The sequence below is a fragment of the Tenrec ecaudatus genome, chromosome X, assembly GCF_050624435.1.
Source record: "Tenrec ecaudatus isolate mTenEca1 chromosome X, mTenEca1.hap1, whole genome shotgun sequence".
NCBI lineage: Eukaryota > Metazoa > Chordata > Mammalia > Afrosoricida > Tenrecidae > Tenrec > Tenrec ecaudatus.
This window is the reverse complement of record NC_134548.1, coordinates 107,643,392-107,663,693: the sequence shown is the minus strand read 5'-3', so window position 1 is coordinate 107,663,693 and position 20,302 is coordinate 107,643,392. Positions and strand designations below refer to the sequence as shown.

The following is a 20,302-nucleotide window of genomic DNA, read 5'->3' as shown; positions in this document are numbered from 1 at the left end:
ATTGCTCATCTCTCAAATAAAACACATCTCCAGCCATGTCTTTCACAGTTTAGCAATGTTTACAGATGCAAAAGCCCAGTCAGAACCGTCGTGGAAGATTTCAGTAAAGGAGAATGTAAAACATCAATGCAGCCAAGCTTTTGCGCTCTTCGGCAATATGAAAGGACCTCCTGCACAAAGCAAATATCCGTCTTCTTCCTCAGCGATGCACTTCTTCCATTGTGAGGGGGAAGAAGCCTCCTGTCAAAAGTAAACTGGCTTACATTTGCTTAGCCAGTGATATTCACTTGTGCATAAAAAAAACTCAGCTGGTTTCTTCTGAAAGATTTTAGATTAAAAACAAGGTTGAAGGAGGAACTGGTTTTGGATGGATGTAGGTAAGTTTGAGTTACTAAACTGCACATTCTATGTCTACACAGACTATAGGTTCACACATTATTTATTTCCCTTATGAATTTTGACCGTGTTTATGGTTTTGAGTTGAGCATATGGTACAGTCGTTCCATCAACAGGATAGGCTACTCTATGTGCTATTTACAGGATAGCTCATTTAATAGGAACAGACCTACAAGCGCTATCATGAAGCAAACAAGCGCTAGCACGAAGCCTCTGAATAAAACTGCTAGCCAGGGGCAGAAGTGTGCTTAGAAGAGAGGCATTATAATTCTTGAAGCAAAACACATATAAATGTATTGTTAATATGAGGAAGGTTTCCTCGTAAATGTAAAAAAAAGTAGGAAATCCTCATTTTCAAAACCGTATATTGAAAACTGCTTATTTAATTAATTTCTTGAAGAAAGTATGTATTTTCAAATTCTGAAAGTAGCTTACTGGTCAAAGATGAAAGATTAAGGCAACTTGTATGGCCTTCTAAGAAATTCTTCCTATAAAGGAGCGATGTTGTGTCTCTCAAATAAACGGCATTATGTAAGTCCATTGAAATAACTGACAGAACTGAATGACCATCTATCAATGCTTGTGCCTGCCACTTGTGGTCTTATGTTAATGCGAAAGAGAATCTGGATTCAGGGTTCTGAAACGAGGTTTCTATTACTTGGACTCTAGAAAAAATGCAAGGTTCTGCAGCCTGTTCAAATACAGAATGATAATGCGTGTAGCCGCCATGCTGGACGTGCTGCACGTCCAAACTGTCCCCTTTGGTGATAATTCTGGCTCTCTCTTCCTCCCCAGTCTCTTCCCTGGCCCCCTACTCCCCCAGCCTCCTCACCAATATCCCCCTCCATGCCACTGCCTCGATCATGACGGTTCCCTTCATCTTGGTATCTATTGTCCTGTTAGTGCCCATTACCATGGTATCAACTTCTTGTACATAAAGATACTTGGAAGCCACCATAACCACCGTGGCCACCATGAAGCTCCCCGCCCCATTCCCCCGGCTGAAAGCCCAAAACGCTATAACCACCATCTGGCTAGTTACTTCCTCTTCCACTCCCTCCATCTGTCCAACCTCTTTGATGCTTCTTTCCTCCTCCACGCCCACCTCTCCATCCTTTTTCTTTATGACTGCCTCGTCTTCCATATGAGGAATTTTCATAACCGCTTTTCCTGCCTTGGCCTGGTGCTTGCTGCTGGGGTCCGTCTTGACTTCTGTGCCACAGCGACATTTCTCGCGGTGGACCTTCAACTTCATTGGGTCTACCACTTCAGCCAATCACTCGACCCCTTACTGATGGCACAGGCAGTCTTTTCTCAGAGAGAGCCACGCCTGTCCTTAAAATCTTTGACAAAGTGTGTTTTAGTGCCAGAAGATGGGCAACAGAAATATTACTTTTAGGAGAAGAGACAGAGCATTTTGGCTGGTAAACCTTGGCTAATTTTTCTATCTGACTCTTAACTCCGTTAGACCAACCAAAACTGATCAGTTAAATGCAAACATTTTATTAACAGCTTTCTCTGAACTTCATATTCATTGGCTATGGCTTGGTTAATTGTTTCAATTTTTTCCCCAATGGGTTGGCCCCTTTGGTTTCTTCAATAAAAGCTTTCCAACATGATGGGGTGGAACCTTTGCTAATGCCTCCTTTAATTATTTTTTCAATACTTCAGAAAAACTGGAACATAGTTATATTGGCTGGAGATTTGCATATTCCTAAACAATACATATGCCTTTAAACTCTTCAAAAACCGCGCTACCACCTTCTTCTTGAGCTTTTTTGGCAAGAGCATATAGACAGAGAATATTCTGGCAGGTTCTAGTTCTGAGATTAGGTATGTAAGCAAAAGCAGACAGTTCTTCTGGACGAGAATTCTCTTGGTCACATCCCCGGGTGGCAGTGAATGAAATGGAGGCGTTCTTTACCCTCGAGCTGGAATGCTTCATCTTCATTTGGCCTGTTGCTTCCTCGCACATTTTCTTCAAGTATGTGGAGCACTCTTCATTCAGACACGAGCCAAGAACAGAGTTTGTAAATTCTGGGGAACTGGCTCCACTAGAAAGTATCTGAGACACTGTGTCATCTTCTAACAATGCCCCCTTGTATTTATTTTAAAAAATCATTTTAATGGGGGCTCCACAACTCGTATCACAATCCATACATCCATCCATTGTGTCAAGCACATTTGTACATTTGTTGCCCTCATCATTCTCAAAACATTTCTGTCTACTTGAGCCCTTGGCATCAGCTCCTCATTTTTTTCACCTCCCTCCCCCATGCTCCTTTCCTCACGAATGCTTAATAATTTATAGATTATTATTATTATTATTTCATGTCTTACACTGTCCAATGTCTTCCTCATCCCTTTTAACCTAGATTTTCCAACGACTCCAAGATATCAGTCTCTATGAGGCACAATCCATCCTACTGTGGAATTCTCATTTACAAGTCTCTGTCTCCCATCTTCTCTAGTAATACATGCATTCTCTTAATGCATTTTTACAACCTGGAAAAGGTTACGTATATGAAAAAATTAAGACAGTCTCTTTTTTGGTCTGCTTCCAGAAGGGTTTATCATAACTCAAGGTTGTTTCTTTCTTATATTATTGCCATATCATTTTAATTTTTTAATGAAGTTGGCCCAACCAATTGTATTTATGCTTAATTATTGTTCTAAGGACTTTGTTCCCATCTATCTCACCCTTTGCATTTTTATTTACTTTGTTTTGCTTTTGTCTATTTACTTTGGGAATCCAAATTTTAGATGTTATTCTTAGAGACAGTAAACACTCTCCATTTTCTGCACAGTGCATCGTGTAAGCTTCTTTTATAATCATTTTCACAATTCTACATTTACTACTTTATGTTCCTGAGACATCCTCCTTTTGGTTGAAAACACATTTTTGCATCTATGGGGAAATTGTTACGATGTTACCTTGTCTGTTTTCTTTTCACCTTTCGTTTGAACCCAAGCTTGATATGCTATCATCAAGGGCTGTCACATTTCTGGGACTGGAATGCTCTTGCTTCACATATCACACTGAAAGCAAGGTGAAAAGAAAGGGAATCTTTATTAACTGCAAACTTCAATTGAAGGAATTCTCAGATTTATTGCTAGGTCCTTTTCAAAATAAACACTGCTGACCTTGAGATCTTTTACCATTATTCTTCTCTTAGCAAATTCATTAAATAGCGCTATTTAAACACAGCTACTACGCTTATTGTTGTTGTTTTGATGACACTGGGATTCAAACCATTTTTGTGTAAAACCAAGAGGTTGTAAACCACCTGACGTGTCAGAAAATTTTTAATCAGTCTTGTGGTCTGACAAGAAGTGCTGATGGCACAGTAGTTAAAGCACTGTGCTGCTAGCTGCATAGTTGGTGCTTTCGATGCACTGGCAGCTCTGCAGGAGAAAAGGTCTATCTTCTTGTTTCCCCAAAAGATTAAGACTGGAAACCCTACACTGTAGTTGCATTCTATCATATCATATAGGATTGTATGAGCTGGAATCAATTCAACAGCAATGTGAGTAGCTTGACAAAATGAAGTGGGAGAATTGATTCGTTAAAAGAAAATTTGCATGTATTTCATTTTGAGAGGATATTTGGAAATGAATATGTGGATATTTGGAAACCAGGACAGATTTTTATACTCTTCAAAAGAGAACTTTCATGTCCTACAATGAAAACTTCAGTAAATGTATAGCATCATATACTTGTGAAGAAATACCATGGAGGCCATGACTGCACTCTTCTAACTGCACAAAGTAAGAGAATACAACCAGCACAAGGCCAATTACCACAAAGCAGAAGTCAGACATCCCTCCACCATTCAACTTCCTTCATCCTTTTCTGATATTAACCATCCTTCCATTACTTCTCTACTCTCATCTCTTGAAATAGTCACACAGAAATCACAGACAATGGTCATGATTACAGGGTTACAAAACTAACAGGTTACAAAATATAAAGGATATGGCAATTTTGTCTGCAGTTCTCTTCTCAGTCATCCTTGAAGGCATCATTCTCTACTCCATAGCCTCTCAACTACATGATGCCTGGCCTTGGCCTCCAAAGATAAGGAAGCTCACTCACCAATCTGCCTCCTGGCTCCCCATGACACTTTTGCTCTTACTCCTGGTATCAGCTACACAGACTCTACTGCCTCTGCCATCTTGGGCAGAAATCCCTTAGGTGCTCTGCTGGTGGCTCTTCTTTCTTGATGGTCTTTGGACAGCTATTTCTTGTTTCTGAGAGGAATCCCTTTTATACCCAGCAGAATGACAGATTGACCAATCTTTGAGATCAAATGTTCTATACATTATTTTCATGGTCTCACCTAGTCATTTGGTGAAAATTACAAGGACATGGATTCAAATTTCCCCTCAGCACAACATGTAATTCTGGAATTCCATCAGCTTTTAAAAAAGAATAGTCATATTTATTTACTTACAACTTGACTACTTTTAAACGAATATAATTAAATAATAAAGCAGAAATTAACAGAAAATATTTCTTCAAAAAATTAGTTCATACATTCAAAAATATTTATTGACTATGATGTTTCTTAGTTTCCTAGGGTGGCTATAAGAAAAATACAATTGAATTGCTTTTAAAAATAATACCTTATATATATTTTTCAAAGTTTAAGAGGCTGGATGTGTCAAGTCAGTATATCCACTCTAGGGGGACATTTTCTCTTTTTGTTGGGTCTGGGAGAAGAAACTTGTCTCTTCCGATTCTATTCCTTGGGTCCTTGGTGATCTTTATGTAGTCCTACATCAATTTCCCCTTATCTTGGCTATTCATTTTATCTTTTACATATCAAAAGAGATTGAGAAATGTAAGCTCTATATGAACATTTTCTCATTAACAGAACAAAAACTCCCTCTTCAAATTGGGATTATAGCCATCAAGCAAATCCTGGCTTATAGCAACCTTATACAGAGTTTCCAAGACCATAAGTATTTATAAAACTCATAGCATGACCAAATATAGGGTTAGTATTCAGAGCATATATTTCTGTTGGACACAATTCAATACATATCAATTTGAATCTGTTAAGTAGAAATAAATGAGATAGAACTGCATGCACTAACTACAGAAAAACGTCCTAGTAATGTAATTGTTGACAAAGAAATCTATGCACACTTTTAAAAAATGCAGATGTAATAAGTAAATAAATAGTATTTTTGAAGAAACCATTCTTATTGTAAGCACTAAATTTGGGGGGGATGGAAAGATAGAGAAGGACATGAAAATGAGCATGTGTAACTCTGCCATGAAGTTTACTGTAGACGAATGTTAAGAGTATCTAAGGGAATTCAAATCTGTAAAGTATAGATTTAAAGCTACAAGTTTCATTTTTATGGACTCAGGACAAATTCAAGGAAAAAGACATTCTTTAAGGGGTAAAGGTACACATAAATTTTATAATTTTTATATTACATAGATATAAAATATGAAGACAATTATGGTAAAATAGAAATCTGACAAGAGTTTTGAGAGAAACCTAGGATAATTATAAATTAAACTAGTTGTCAGTGATTCTATTTTGACTCCTAGGGATGTAGTCTGTATTCAATAGAAGTGTGATCCTGAAACTAAATCTGTTACATAGAAGATATTTTTTTCTGCCAACAAATGAAACTTTTTGGAGATAGGGCCTAGAAATATAAACTACCTCCAGCTTCAATATCACTGATCTAGAGACATTCTGAACAGCATGTTTTTCTTTAACTCCTTCGTTGAATGTCCAAGTGTAGTAAGCAAACCTTGAAACAGAGTTGGAAAGGAATTTAATTTTCAAATGGATTCTTGCTGAAGATTATACAATATGGGTCAAATACTTGACTAGAATCTTTTGGCAAGTGCTTTAGTCCTACATAAGCATTCACTTCATCAGACTGAAAAAAAATAGTGGGAAGCTAGCTTCTCTTTGGAAAAAACAATGGAAACATCTCTGTGTTATACAGGGTTCTCGAGAGAGACAAAACCAAATGGCTGATAATTATATATATATATAAATATAGATAGATAGATAACACAAGAAATGAAGTGTTAAATTATATACAGATAGATATATAATACAACAAATGAACAGTTAAATTATAAAGCAGTACAAATGGCTCAGTGCAAATCACTCCCATGAAAGAGTGGTGAAACACTGGCAGTCCTTCAAGTCTTGAGGACCACCAGGTAGTCCTCTGTAGAGAGATTCAGGCTATCCCGGCAGAGGAAGCAAGCAGCAAGGCAGGTCACCAACCATCAGCCAGGTGACCAACAGTCAGTCCCCTGCTCCAGAGATGTACATTCCAATTCTCTGGCAAGGCAGGTCTTAAAGGGGCCTCATATTACAGCGACAGAGTCCATAGGTTAGGTGTCCCACAGGTAGCATAGCTTATAAATTGAGGCACAGAACAACCAAGGCAGCCGCACACTGGTCTAATGATTAAAGAGCAAGAGACAAGAAAGGCGAGGCTCGCCAAGTCATTTATCTCTCCACCCTTCAATTAATCCCACATGTGTTTATTGGCCAGGCTGGCACACTAAACTAACTACCTCAATCACTAAGAATTGGATCTAAACCTACAGAGTAGAAAGAGCATAGAGATTCTACATGCAGTCCAGTCAGAACCTATGATATGAAATTAATCATATTTTTGTAGTACTTCAGTGTCATTTACCATACTCATCTGTCAGTTTGTCATACTGTGGTGGCTTGCTAAACCATGTGTGTTTCAAATATCATCAGGGTAAGCCATGGCTATTAGGTTTCAGCAGGGAAAAGTGGAAGTCATCAAAAATTAAAGGGAACACACAAAAAATTGATATCCTAGGCATTAGAGCTGAAATGGATTTGGTATGGGCCATTTTAATTGAACAATCATGTGGATTACTATGCAAAGAATGGAAAATTCCAAAAAACATGATATCACATTCATCATAAAAAATAGCATTTCAAACTCATTCATTAAGTGCAATGTTGTCTGTGAGAAATGCTTATGTGGAAGTCCAGTTAATACAGCTATTATTCAAATTTTCACAACAGCCACCAAAGTCAGTGATGAAGGGATTGAAGAATTCTGTCAACCGTCTCAGTCTAAAATTTATCAAACATATAATCAAGATACATTGATAGACTTCTAGACAAGATGGCTACTTAGTCACCAGAATAAGAGGATACCCTTTACAAAAATCCAGAGAAGATGAGCAGAAAGGAAAACCCAGGCTCATTGGAAACTTGGAGAATAACACGAAAGTTAAGTGGATGAAAGTCTCCACACAGGGATTGTGGGAGCAGGCAGAGCAAAGGAAATGAAGAAAGGAAAGAAGGAAGGAAGGAAGGAAGGAAGGAAGGAAGGAAGGAAGGAAGGAAGGAAGGAAGGAAGGAAGGAAGAGCAAAACCACATATAGATATTCAGTGCTCTCTCCCAGGTGCTGCTGCCAGTATGCACTCCCCCTGCATAGGGATGTCTCATGTTCCCCTCATTCACTAGCTAAAAGGCAACTGTTGCCTAGGCCCCACCATGGGATGCCAACACCACCCTGATGTCATCACTGTACCCATCCCTGCTGCAGGTGGTTGTAACCTCTGTAGCCACAGCCACCACAGACATTCCAACTCTGTTGCCTCCAGGCTCACATGCTTCATGAGTCCCTAGCCTTGCCCACATGTTTTGCCAGTGCATTCCTAGCACCCAAGCTGGCTGCACAGCTGCAAGACTCCTGGGCTAATGGAAGATACACCAAAGGAGTACATTTTTGCCTTGCCTTGCTACTTTTTTCTTTTCTTTCTTTTCCTGCTTTAGCATATTTTAAATATTTCTAATAATTTTATTACTTTAAAATATATTTTATTAAAATTCTATTACCTTTTAGTTCTTTCTTCTATTTTTCTTTTCTCCATTATTTTCCTTCTTTATTCTTCTTTTGCCTTTTTAAAAAAATCCTTTCTGACATAATTCGGCACACAACCTAAGCTCCCTCCCACCCTTAACAGCTGCATCTTGATATTGCGGAGACAGCAGAAAATATCAGTGCACACTAATAAACAAGAGAATCAGAAAGCAATAAGTGAATAAAACTCAAATCAAAAGAAGTTTTATGAAGAAGATAAGGCTTTTGAGTTACCGTTGAAATAATACAGAATCATGATATTCACATACTGCAAAAGGATGGAGAAAGATATTGAGAGTTATGAAACAATAGGAAAACTAGAAAACTTTTGTCAGATAAACTAGGAGATAAATACTAATAACTAAATTAGACAGCACTTCAATAGAGCAGAAACAGATTTGAAGAAATATAAAGTCAATTAGTGAGCTAGAAGATAAATCACTCAACTATAATGAGAGGAACAAAAAAAATGATAAATTAAATACTAAATGAGGGCAAATACTGTATAAGACCACTGTTAAAAAAAGACAAAATCAAAAAAAAAAAAAAAGACAAAATCCTCACCTGCCGAATCAACTAGCCCTGAAAATGGATGGCGCTGGAGCGTCGGGCCCATACCTGGCCGTCGCCGGCAGTCAGGACGCGGGCGAGAGGGACAGGAGCCGCGAAGAAAACGCCCGGTCCCCGGGAAGATTCCTCCGCGGACGCTACGCCGCGACGAGTAGGAGGGCCGCTGCGGTGAGCCTTGAAGCCTAGGGCGCGGGCCCTGGTGGAGCCGCCGCAGGTGCAGATCTTGGTGGTAGTAGCAAATATTAAAAAAAAAAAAAAAGACAAAATCTTTCACATCGAATGGAACAGATTTTGGAGGTTACTAAAGACAAGTAGGGTAAGGGTAGGAACATGAAGCAATAGATTAGAAATTTGATAGTTTTCAACTTGAGTGACTTGGGAGATAGCAATCCAAAGGATGGAGAAGACACACCAAAGGAAGCAGCTATGGATAGCTTTTTGGGATGGATTATAAAGTAACTTCTGACTATAATTAAATTAATTAAATTTAATCTTAAATTAAAAACCTCCACCCAATTCACAATAAACAATTGCTTTTCTAAAAGATGCATTGATAATTACTGGTGATTGGAATGCAACTGTCAGAAAGAGGAAGGAAGATGATTAGTTGGAAAATGTGGCTCTGTTAATAAAGACATATCTAGAGATTGCATGGAAGTATTTTGCAACACCAATGACTTCTTCATTATAAATATCTTTTTGCCACAACACAAACATTGACTACGCATGTGCACCTGATCAGATGGAATATGCAGCATGTTAGTCTGAGTGTACTAGAGAAACAAATTCATGGACACTCATATGTGTGTAAGTAAGACCTTTATATCAAAGAGAAGCTGTACATTAAGAAAACATCCCAGCCCATCCAGATTAAGTCAGTAAGTCTGATATTAGCCCATATGTCGATTCTAGTCCATAAATTTCTCTTTAAACTCATGCAGCCATGCAATGATGCATAATGCAGGAAGATCACAGGCCAGTGGGTGGAAAGACTTGGGGATCCAGTGGTGGTGAAAGAATCTCAATGCTGGCGTGGGTCTCCAGGTGGCTTCTCCAGCTCCAGGGCTCTGGCTGCATCAGCACAGCTCCATGAGGTCTGTCATCAGGAATGTCTCAAAGGGAGTGTGTGTGTGTCACACCTCTAACGAGCTATTTATCCCCTTAGCACCTCCAAATGAGGTCATCAAGCTGTAACCCCTTTGGAAGGCTAGACTCCACCCCTCCACAAGTTGACACCAGATTATGTAACTACCACAGACAGGAATCAATACACTGGAAAAAAATTGGTGTATTTGAATAATGAATTGGAACTGACTTAATGGCACCTAACAATGTACAGGTAGGTGTACCTCAACTATGTGAGATACACATGAATTAAATAGACTAAAATATGGAAAGAGATGAATGTAGAAAAGATAAAGTCAATAGAAGAAAGAAATAAGTAAAAAAAATTGGAAAGCAAGTTTCAAAGAGTAGCTAAAAAAATAAATAAAGATTTAGATGAGGGTGTGCAATGAAGAATACCATGTCGACATCAGATGGATCTTGATAGATAGCAGAGAATACCAGAAAGATGCTTACTTGTGTTTTTGACTGTGAAAAGGCACTTGACAGTGAATAACACTGTGAAAAGGGGAATTCCAATCTACTTAATCGTGCTTAGGTGGAATCTGTACATAGATCTAAAGGCAGTATTTCTAACAGCAATATTGAATGGTCTAAAACAAGAAAAGGTGGATATCACGGTTGTACACTTTAACCAGACTTATTCCAAGTGCATTCTGAGTAAATAATCTTAGAAGTTTCACTAAATGATGATGAATGAAGTATCAAGACAGGAGTTCATTAATAATCTGCAACACATAGATGATGCAACTGTGTGTGGTAAACATGAAGATAACTAGAAACACATCTTGATGCAAATCAAGGTCTACAGTCATCAGTATGGATATAATTCAATGTAAAGAAAACAAAAATACTCACAGGTGGACCAATAGTCAATATTATGATAAATGGAGAAAAGATTAACATTGATGGGACTTAATTGTACTTGGATACACAATCAACACCCATGAAATCAGCAATCAAGAAATCAAAGGTATATATTGTTATGGGAAAATCTGCTACACAAGACCTTTTTAAAATGCTAACAAGCAAATACGTCATTTTAAAAACCAAAGTATGCTCGACCCAAGTTAAGATACTTTCCAAGTAAAGGCTGTTCTGTGATTAATAATGGCCAGAGAATTGATGCATTTGGATAATGATATTGACAAAAAACACTAAGATATGGATTTCCAAAAAACAAATAAATCTGTCTTGGAAGAAGAACATCCGGAATGTTACTTACAAGAGAGGATGGGAAGATTTTGTGTTGCATACTTTGAGCATGTTATCAATACCTGGAATTCTTTGGTAAATCCCATCAGGCTTGGTAGAGGATCAGGGAAAGCACAAGAAACTCTGCAGGAGGTGGATTGACACAGTGACTGCAATAATGACACAGGACTGAGCAGTGCTTTTCTAGTTATGCATAGGGATGGTATGAGTAGGGGCCAACTAGACGGCACCTGATAACAAACATAGAATCCGCAACTACAAAAGCCAGTTCCTGGATGGTGAAAATGATTGCGTTTGACAAGCTGAAAAGTTGAACATTTACTCCCACCCAGCACTGCATTTACATACAAAATAAATATAAGGAAATAACTATTATTGAACACAGTGGTGTCAAAAAATCTGTAAATTACTGGTTTCTAATCAAGTTTGTGACACAATATGATTACGACATATCAAAGTGATTTTTGATTGCAGATATCATTTGAGAAGTGATTTCTTATAAATAGTCTGTGTCTGTCTTCCTGAAAAAAACAGTCTCAAGAACTCAATATCTCCTTTCGGAGGGTTAGTTTGCAGGTGTGAGATTTTGCTCATGACACTAGAGTAGCTGTCTACATTTCTTGCATACACAAAATCTATTAGATGGTTCAAGCCCACCAGCAGCATCACAGGAGAAAGATAGGACTTTGTTCCCATAAAAATTTATGGTCTTGGAAATCCTATATAGGTAGCTATCAGTTGAAATCAACTCAGTGGTACTGGCTTTGGTTATTTGTGTAGTCAAATTAAGGAAAACCATGATTGCATTCGGAGATGGCAAGATTTTTCTCAGCAAAACCATGAGAAAAGAACTGTAATAGAGTTTAGCAAATGCATGACACACACCCAAGGGAGGGTATATGTGAAATGGACATTTGGTACACAGTTGAAAGAGAAAAATACATAGATACTTTTTGTTACTTCTTTGGATGGAAGGAATAGAACTACTTTAATTTTCTTTATCGCCTCATTTTTGTGCAATTTCCAAGCCTTTTAAAGCTTGACTAAAGCAAATGATTATTGCACAGATAAAAGGGGCTTCTTGTTCTAAAGACAAAAATTCGTATTTAAAAATTTTTGCAAGTTTTTCTTGAGGAATGCAATTTCTTTAGATGATTAAATTGTGGTGAGAGCTCAGCCATGTCCAGTCATCAGAATCCCTTGAGTTTAAAAAAAATTGAAATGGAACACCTCTAGGAAAAATTTCTCAGTATTTATTTTCTATACTACAAAACACCCCCCATACCCCACCATATGCACACGTACTTGGTATTAAACATTGCAATAGCTCCGTTGTGACCAGACTATATTTGGAAGTTAGATCCAGGAAGATAACTTGGTTTTACTCTTTTCAAGGCATCCACTTTGAATAGTTTTCATTACACACAAAGGTAAGGATGGTTCAAGTAAAATGAAACACCCTACCTGAAGTAAGACTAGTGCGCATGAGAACTTTTCCTTTTCTCATAGGTCTTCAAGAAATGTGTCGGGGTTGGGTGGGATTTGTCGGTTGTTGCTGTTTGTTATGTTTTTCTTTGTATTTATTGCTGATAAATTGTTTATCATAGCTGACTCTCTCCATTCTGATGCTATGTTCCTTTTGATAGGAAATAATAGATAAAATGGCAAAGACTTACATAGATTTAAAAAATGGCCACCTACTATTTTAATCACATAATGCATACTTTTTTATTGACGGGCCACCAAATATTTGTTAGGCACCCTAAGTATTCTTATTTGAAAGATAATGAAATTATTTTATTAAAAGTATAAAAACCATCGTTACTTTTATAATTTGGTCCCAAACTCAAAGGTAGATCCTCAGTGAGTTGTGTTTAATCCAGTAGTAAACTCTCTTTTGCTTACACTAGAGATTGCTTACAGCCTAGAATCAATGCACACCAAACCACCTCCCACTCCTTTATTCTTAGACACCCAATTCATACCAGACTCACAAATATTAACACACTAGTGAGAATGGTGGGTCAATTCAGAACATGATAGCAGTGAGAAATAGAAGCTGATGAACTACCTGTTCTAATCCTTTCTAATCCTGAGCAGGGTGGTTAAACTCTATCCATGTCAATTCATCAGCTGAGTGAAGGAAAGAAAAATAGAGGAGAAATACAGAGAGTGGAAGGGGCAGACAAGCAGAATCAATTCACTATTATTGAGACTTTTGCATGGCTTGTGCTGTAGTGTTAAATTCAGATATTCCGTTCAATAACATGGTCATTTCATAATCTACTGTGCTAGTTTTTAGTTCCTGGCCATAAAACAATTGAATTATTGGACATGAATCTGGACTTTTGTTGTTTCATTAGGTGCCATTGACTAAGTTCTCACTCACTTCCAGGTCCTGCACAATCTTCACAACTGGTCTTCTTTTTATTTTTTTAAAAATAAGTTCAGGTTTTCATTTTATTTTAAACAAAACAGGTTTGATGAGCCAATTTCCAAGAATTAAGCAAACATATCACCTTGATGAGGAGAAGCAACATGTCAGTAGACATATGAGTTTTATTTTCTAAGACCTTTATTATTGTTGTCAGGTTCTGTGGAGTCAGTGACAACTTCAGCGACCTCATGTGCAACAGAACGAAACACTGCCTCGTCCCGCACCATCCCCACTGCTGCAGCTACGGTGTCATTCAGCATCTTCCTTTTCCTCACTAACCTTATGCTTTGTTAAGTATGATGTCCTTTTCCTGGAACAAGTCTTTTCTGATAATGTGTCCAATGTACTCGAGGCCAAGTTTTCTCATTTCTAAGGTGCATTCTGGCTCTACCTCTTTCAAGTGCATGGAATGTTATCAATTGTGAAAGGAAAGTTACTTAGCACTTATGTCTAGTGCAATTATGCTTTGCTAAAGGCATCAAGTCTAAAGTGTTCATTTACATAGATGTTCAGGGTGTTACCAGGAGCTAGGCATGATGAAACACACAACTTTCCTCTAGTTCTTTAATGCTTCCTCCCCCCAAATATCATTACCCCAATTCTACACAAATCTGGCTAGACTAGAGCATGTAGATGGGTACAGATAAGAGCTGGAAACAGGGAATCCAGGACAGATAAACTCCTCAGGACCAATATCGAGAGTAGCCATACCAGGAGGGGAAGGGGAAGGCAGGGGTAAAAAGGGGGAACTAATCGAAAAAATCTATCTATAACCCCTTCTCAGGGGGATGGGCAACAGAAAAGTGGGTGAAGAGAGGCATCGGTCTGTGTAAGACATGAAAAAAAAATAATTTTATAAATTATCAAGGGTTTGTTAAGGAGGGAGTATGGGGGAGGGACAGAAAAAATAAGAAGCTGATATCAAGGGCTCAAGTAGAAAGAAAATGTTTTGAAAATGATGATGGCAACAATGTACAAATGTGCTTGATACAATGAATGGATATATGGATTGTGATAGGAGGTATAGGAGCCCCCAAAAATGTTTTTTTTAAAGATAGGCACTTAGCTACTAAATTCAGTAACATTATATTAATGTTATAGGATGTAAACACCGTTCTTATATGTGAGCTTATTGTTGCAGCCACTGTGTTAATCTATCTTGTCAAGGGCCTTCCTCTTTTTCACTGCCTCTCTACCAAGTATGAGGTTCTTCTCAAGAGACTAATTTCTCTTGATAACACTTCCTAAAGGTCTGCGAGAAAATCTCACCACCTTCACATCTCTACTTTATGCAATGTTTCATTTTCTTTCTTTCTTCGCTGCTGCTTCCATGAGCATTGACTACGAATCCAAGCAAGATTAAATCCTTGACAACATCCCATCTTTTCTCTACTTATTATTGTGTTCCTTTTTAGTCCGGTTTTGAAGATTTTTGCTTTCTTTACAGTGATTTGTAATCCACCCTGAATGCTGCAGTCCTTGATCTTCATCATCAAGTGCTTCATGTTCTCATCACTTTCAACAAGCACGTGTGTGCCATCTGCATATTGCAGGTCAATGACAGGTCTTTCTCCCATTATGATACTCTATTCTTCATATAATCCAACTTCTTTTTTTCAGTTGTTCAGTATGCAGATTTAGTAATTATATTGATAGAATACAACCCAGGTGCACCCTTTTTAAAAAACCATACAGTATTCCCTTGCTCTTTTTGCACAATTGTTTCTTGATTCATGTACAGTTTCCACATGAACCCAAGGAAGTGTTTTAGAATTGCCATATTCTCAAGAATCTGGGAACAGACATGTGAATAAGGTGTATCAGACTCTACTGTGGGCATTGGTATATTTTAATATTCTATTGAGTGTAAAATTAGCCATCTCAGAAGAAGAAATAAGAGGGGGTTCTCACAGATACCAAGAAGGAAAAGCCAGAATCATGCTAATATTACTGATCCTGTATTGTGGCCTGTTAGCTTCCTGATAACTCCCAAATCATGAGTATTGCCTGTGCATTCTGCGTGGCTTTTGCAGTAGCTGAACCAACCCAGCAGAGAAATAAAGAGGGATAGGTAGTGGTCACATAGGGTAAAGAAGTTTGTAGGGTAGAGGCATGTCCAGTCTCTGCTTCATAGAAATTATCCTGGGGTAGATGTGTATTTTCTTTTCCACTTGTGTAGTCAGAGTAGGTAAAGGCATTGCCTTCATGCTATTTTTTACTGGCTTACACGGGTCTGAAAGTGATGCAATGAGATAGTTAGCTGCTAATTACACGGTCAGTAGTTCAAACCCATGAGACACTCCAGGAGGGTGGTGGGGGGGGATCAGGCTGCCTGGCCCCATAAAGATGGAAAAATATCAGAAATTCATAGGGGAGGTTCTACCATGATTTGTAGGTTTGCTATTGACTTGATGGTAGAGAGTTGAAAAAAACTGTTACCAAAATTCAAAATCATACTGGTAAGCTTTTAAGGCCTAAGTTTTGTTCCTGTTTTTGGTTTGCTTAAGTTGATTGTGGTTACTAGAAACAAGTTGCTCCAAACTAAATAGACTGCCCTCTGTATTGAAGTGGTATTTTCACAAACATTATAAAATTCCAACAAGTCCTAGCAACAAATGCTGCAGCAATCCAGTTAGTCAGCACCTGACTAGTGCACAGGCCCAACGTGCTCTGTATTTCATGATCAGGTGTTCTAATAGAGCCAGGTGCACAGCACAACAGCTTCCCTGACTTGGAGAAGAAAATGATCTAAAAGGCTTTTCGCAAGATCCTCCCTCCAGTGACCTGGAAAATCCCTATGTATTAACATTTGAAGCTTGGTATAAATAAATTAAAATCTAGTTTGGTCTGAAAGTGTTGTATTTGCTATTTGGCTACACCAAGAGTGAAGCTAGAGGTGAAGTTTTGATAAAATATAACAAAAATAGCAACAACAAAACTAAATGAAATGAACACATCCTGTCACTCTAAATCGAGTATATATAACATTTCAAAAATAGACAATCAAATTATGGGGTTTTCAAAGTTATAGTGGCTGAGTCATTAAGTACTGGTTACTGAAAAATTTGTTATCCACAAAACCATGGAAAATTAACACAAAGTATTTTAAAAGTGACAACCATGTGGACTTGTATTGGCTATTTCTGTTCTGTTTTGAAATGATCCAATAGTTATATTGAAAATTGTCAATATATTGCTCTATTTTCATTCAAGGTGAAATTATCATTTTAGTGAAAATGTAATCTCTTTTGTTCTCCTGCTCATTTAATAGGATTGAGAAATATGGTTTGAACTAAATTTTGCATAATGATTATGGCAACTTCCTAGAAACCTAAGCATTAAAATCTCAAATTCCCCTTTCCAAAATTCCTTGGTGATTGCCTATTATATCAATATGAATGACAAGAACTTTGTGGTTACTCTTATTAACGAAAGAGTTTTTGGCACTTTTTCTAACGTGCATTTACTAATTATGACTAACCAAGAAGAGGTAAGAACATTTCATATAAATGGCAGCTCTAACAAATACATTTGTAAATACGATCCTGGGTGGCAGTAAATTTCAGTTAATCAAGGCTTATAGCTAACCAGAAATTCTACTCTTAGTGGGTAGTTTCATGTTTACTCTCCTGTCAGGTCGTCTTTGCCTGCCCATTTGGAGATGCATCCCACATTGGACCAAATACTAGGGTAAGTCCAAAAGTATTAAGATTTGGTTTCCTGTTTATAGGAGGATATGCACATGTTTGAAATTTGTTTGAATCCATTTCTTGAATCAATTCATGACCGCCAATTACTTCTCACAGCAATACCCTTGTCTTAGACTCAATAGGGAACCTAAAACAAATACCACAAACAGATACTTTTTGTGTGATGGAAAAAATAATTTGGAGATCAGGGCTAACATAAGTGTTTTAACAAGACTTATTTGGAAAGAACTGATGTTTTGTAACAAATTTATGGGAATGCTTCCCCACATCAAACAACAGTTTTTCGATGAATCAAGAGTTTTAATAAAGGTTGTAAAGATCTCAAAGTTGAAGCACAAGAGAGCATCACTTGGACAAATGAAGAAACTGTGGCTGAAGTCCAGAAATTGGTGGAGGAAGTTGATGTGATAGATACCGAAGTTGGGATCTCACATACATGGCATTTTCAATTTTAAAAGAACATATTTTCCTCAGCAACTTTTTTTTTTTTACCTCGAAGGGTGTAAAAAGCATTGCACAAACATCAGCTAGGTCAAAGAGCTGATTTTCCCCTCAGTATTTTAAACACAATTGAAGCTAATGATGCCAATTTTATGGAAAAGCTCATGTGTGGGACAAATAATGGATGTACCAACACAATCCAGATAGCAAGATCCAATCAAAACAGTGGCTTCTGAGAGTAACGAATGAAGCCATCTCCATTCATGGTGGACAGGTACATGCATAAGTGTATGGCTAGTGGGAGGGGGGGATATCTAGGAATCAATCTTATAGATTTCTTAAGGTCCCAGAACTATGATAGAGGTGTCTTATGAAGGAGTTTTAAAATATGTTAAGCCTTACTGCTCTATGCCCTGGTAGCACAGTGGGATTCGAACCCACCAGTGACCCCTCAAGGGAAAGATGAGGCTGTTTGCTCTCACAATGATTTAGTCTCAGGAACCCTAGGGAGGAGTTCCACTCTGAACTATAGGGCTATAATGAGTCAGAATCAACTCAATGACAGTGGATTTGTTTTATTTGCTTGGTTTGGACTATGACAAAATAATTTAGCCAACCAATTTAAAAGATCCATATTTGTGTCCATTCCAATGAAAAGTGACCCAACAGCATGCAGAAATTATTGATTAACATCATTAATATCACATGCAAGTAAAATGTTGTTGAAGATAATTCAAAATTGTTTGCATCAATATATAAACAGGAAGCTGCCACAAAATTGAGTCAGAGTCAGAAGAGTATAGAGAATGAAGGAAGTTATTTCTTACGTTATATGGACCTTTGCTGAAAGCATAGAATAGCAGAAAGTTGCTTTCTTTTGTTTTCTTACTTATGTAAAGGCATTCTACAATGTGGATCATAACAAACTATGGAAAACAATGAAAAATAAGAATTTCAGAATACTAATTTTGGCTCAGGTGAAACATGCACAAAGGCCAAAAGGCAATCATCTGTACAGGACAAGGGGCTGATGCCTAGTTTAAAATCAAGATTAATGCTTGCCAGTCTTGTATACTTCAAACTGTATGATTAACAAATAATCCAAGATGTTATTTTATAGGAAGAAGAACAGAATTTTATGTTTGGAAGAAGGCTCATTAAAAGCTACAATAAGCAGATGGCACAACCTTTCTTGAGGCAAGTGAAGTAGACTAGAAGTATTACTGATAATGATCACAGGTTATGGCCTTCAGTATGGATTGCAACTCAATGGAAAGAAAAGTAAAATCTTCACAAGACCAATAGACACCATCATGATAAGCAGAGAAGAGACTGAAGTTGACAAGGATGTAATTTTAGTTGGATTCACAATCAAAGCTCATAGATGCAGCAGTAAAAAGAAAAAGGCACATTAGATGGGGCAAATATGTGGCAGAAGAATAATTTCAAGTGTTAAATACCACAGATATCACTTTGAGAACTAATGTGCACCTGATCCATATTATGGCATTTTCAGCTGCCTTACATGTAAGCTAAAGATGGATTATGAATAAGGAAGACCAGAGAAGAATTGGTGCATGTGAGTCATGATTTGGGTAAAGAATATTGAAAGTCCCATGGACAGCCAGAAAAAAACAAATACATCTATTTTGGAGGAAGTGCAGTCAGAGTGCTCCTCAGAAGTGAGAATCATGAGCCTTCTCATGTACATAGGATATGGTATCCATGGTATCATTGGAAAAAGGCATCATGCTTGGGAAAGTAGGTCAGAAAAAAGTAGAAAAAGAAAAGGAAAGAAGGAGGAAGGCCCTTAATGAAACGAATTGACACCATTACTGGAAAAATGGGCTCAGTCATAGCACCAATTGAGAGTATGGCAGAGAAGAATGCAGTGTTATATTCTCTTGTACATAGGATCACTATGAATTTTAACCAGCTGTTAGGCAACACATGACAAGAACAAATACAGAGAGTCACAATATCTGCACACTAGAATCACAAAGTTCCAAACCAAGCCGATGAAATAAAAATTGGGGGTAGGGGCTAAAAACCCCATAATTTTAGAAACTCTTCAATATATATTTTAATAGTGAATCTAAACTGGGAAATTGTGGTAGAGAGTACAGAGCAGTGTTTATTGAAATTCATTGTGTAGATGAAATACCTGGGGATCTTGTTAAAATATAAACTCTGCTATGTAGGGCTAGGGTAGAACCAGAGATTCTGCAATTTCTAATAAGCTCTCCAATGATGATGATTATGTTGCTGTGCAGACCACGCTTTTAGGAACAAAAATTAGAGGATATTATTCATCAAGGAAATGGGTGAGCATGTGAAGATTGATGAAAAGTTATTTTTTGTACCTAAAAGACGGGAAGAACAGTAAATGATAGAGATGGTTCATCTTGACATGAATTGAAGATAGAAGTCCATTATAACTTTATATTTAGCTCAAAATGATTGTGCATGTAAAGGCTATTATATTCCTGAGCAGCTATTTCAAATTGT

General features: G+C 37.6%; 1 pseudogene; it reads right to left on the bottom strand.

Moving 5' to 3' along the window:
- Positions 1-997: 997 nt before the first annotated feature.
- The window catches only part of LOC142433619 (protein FAM98A-like), a 54,540-nt pseudogene continuing 35,235 nt past the window's right edge, over positions 998-20,302 (bottom strand).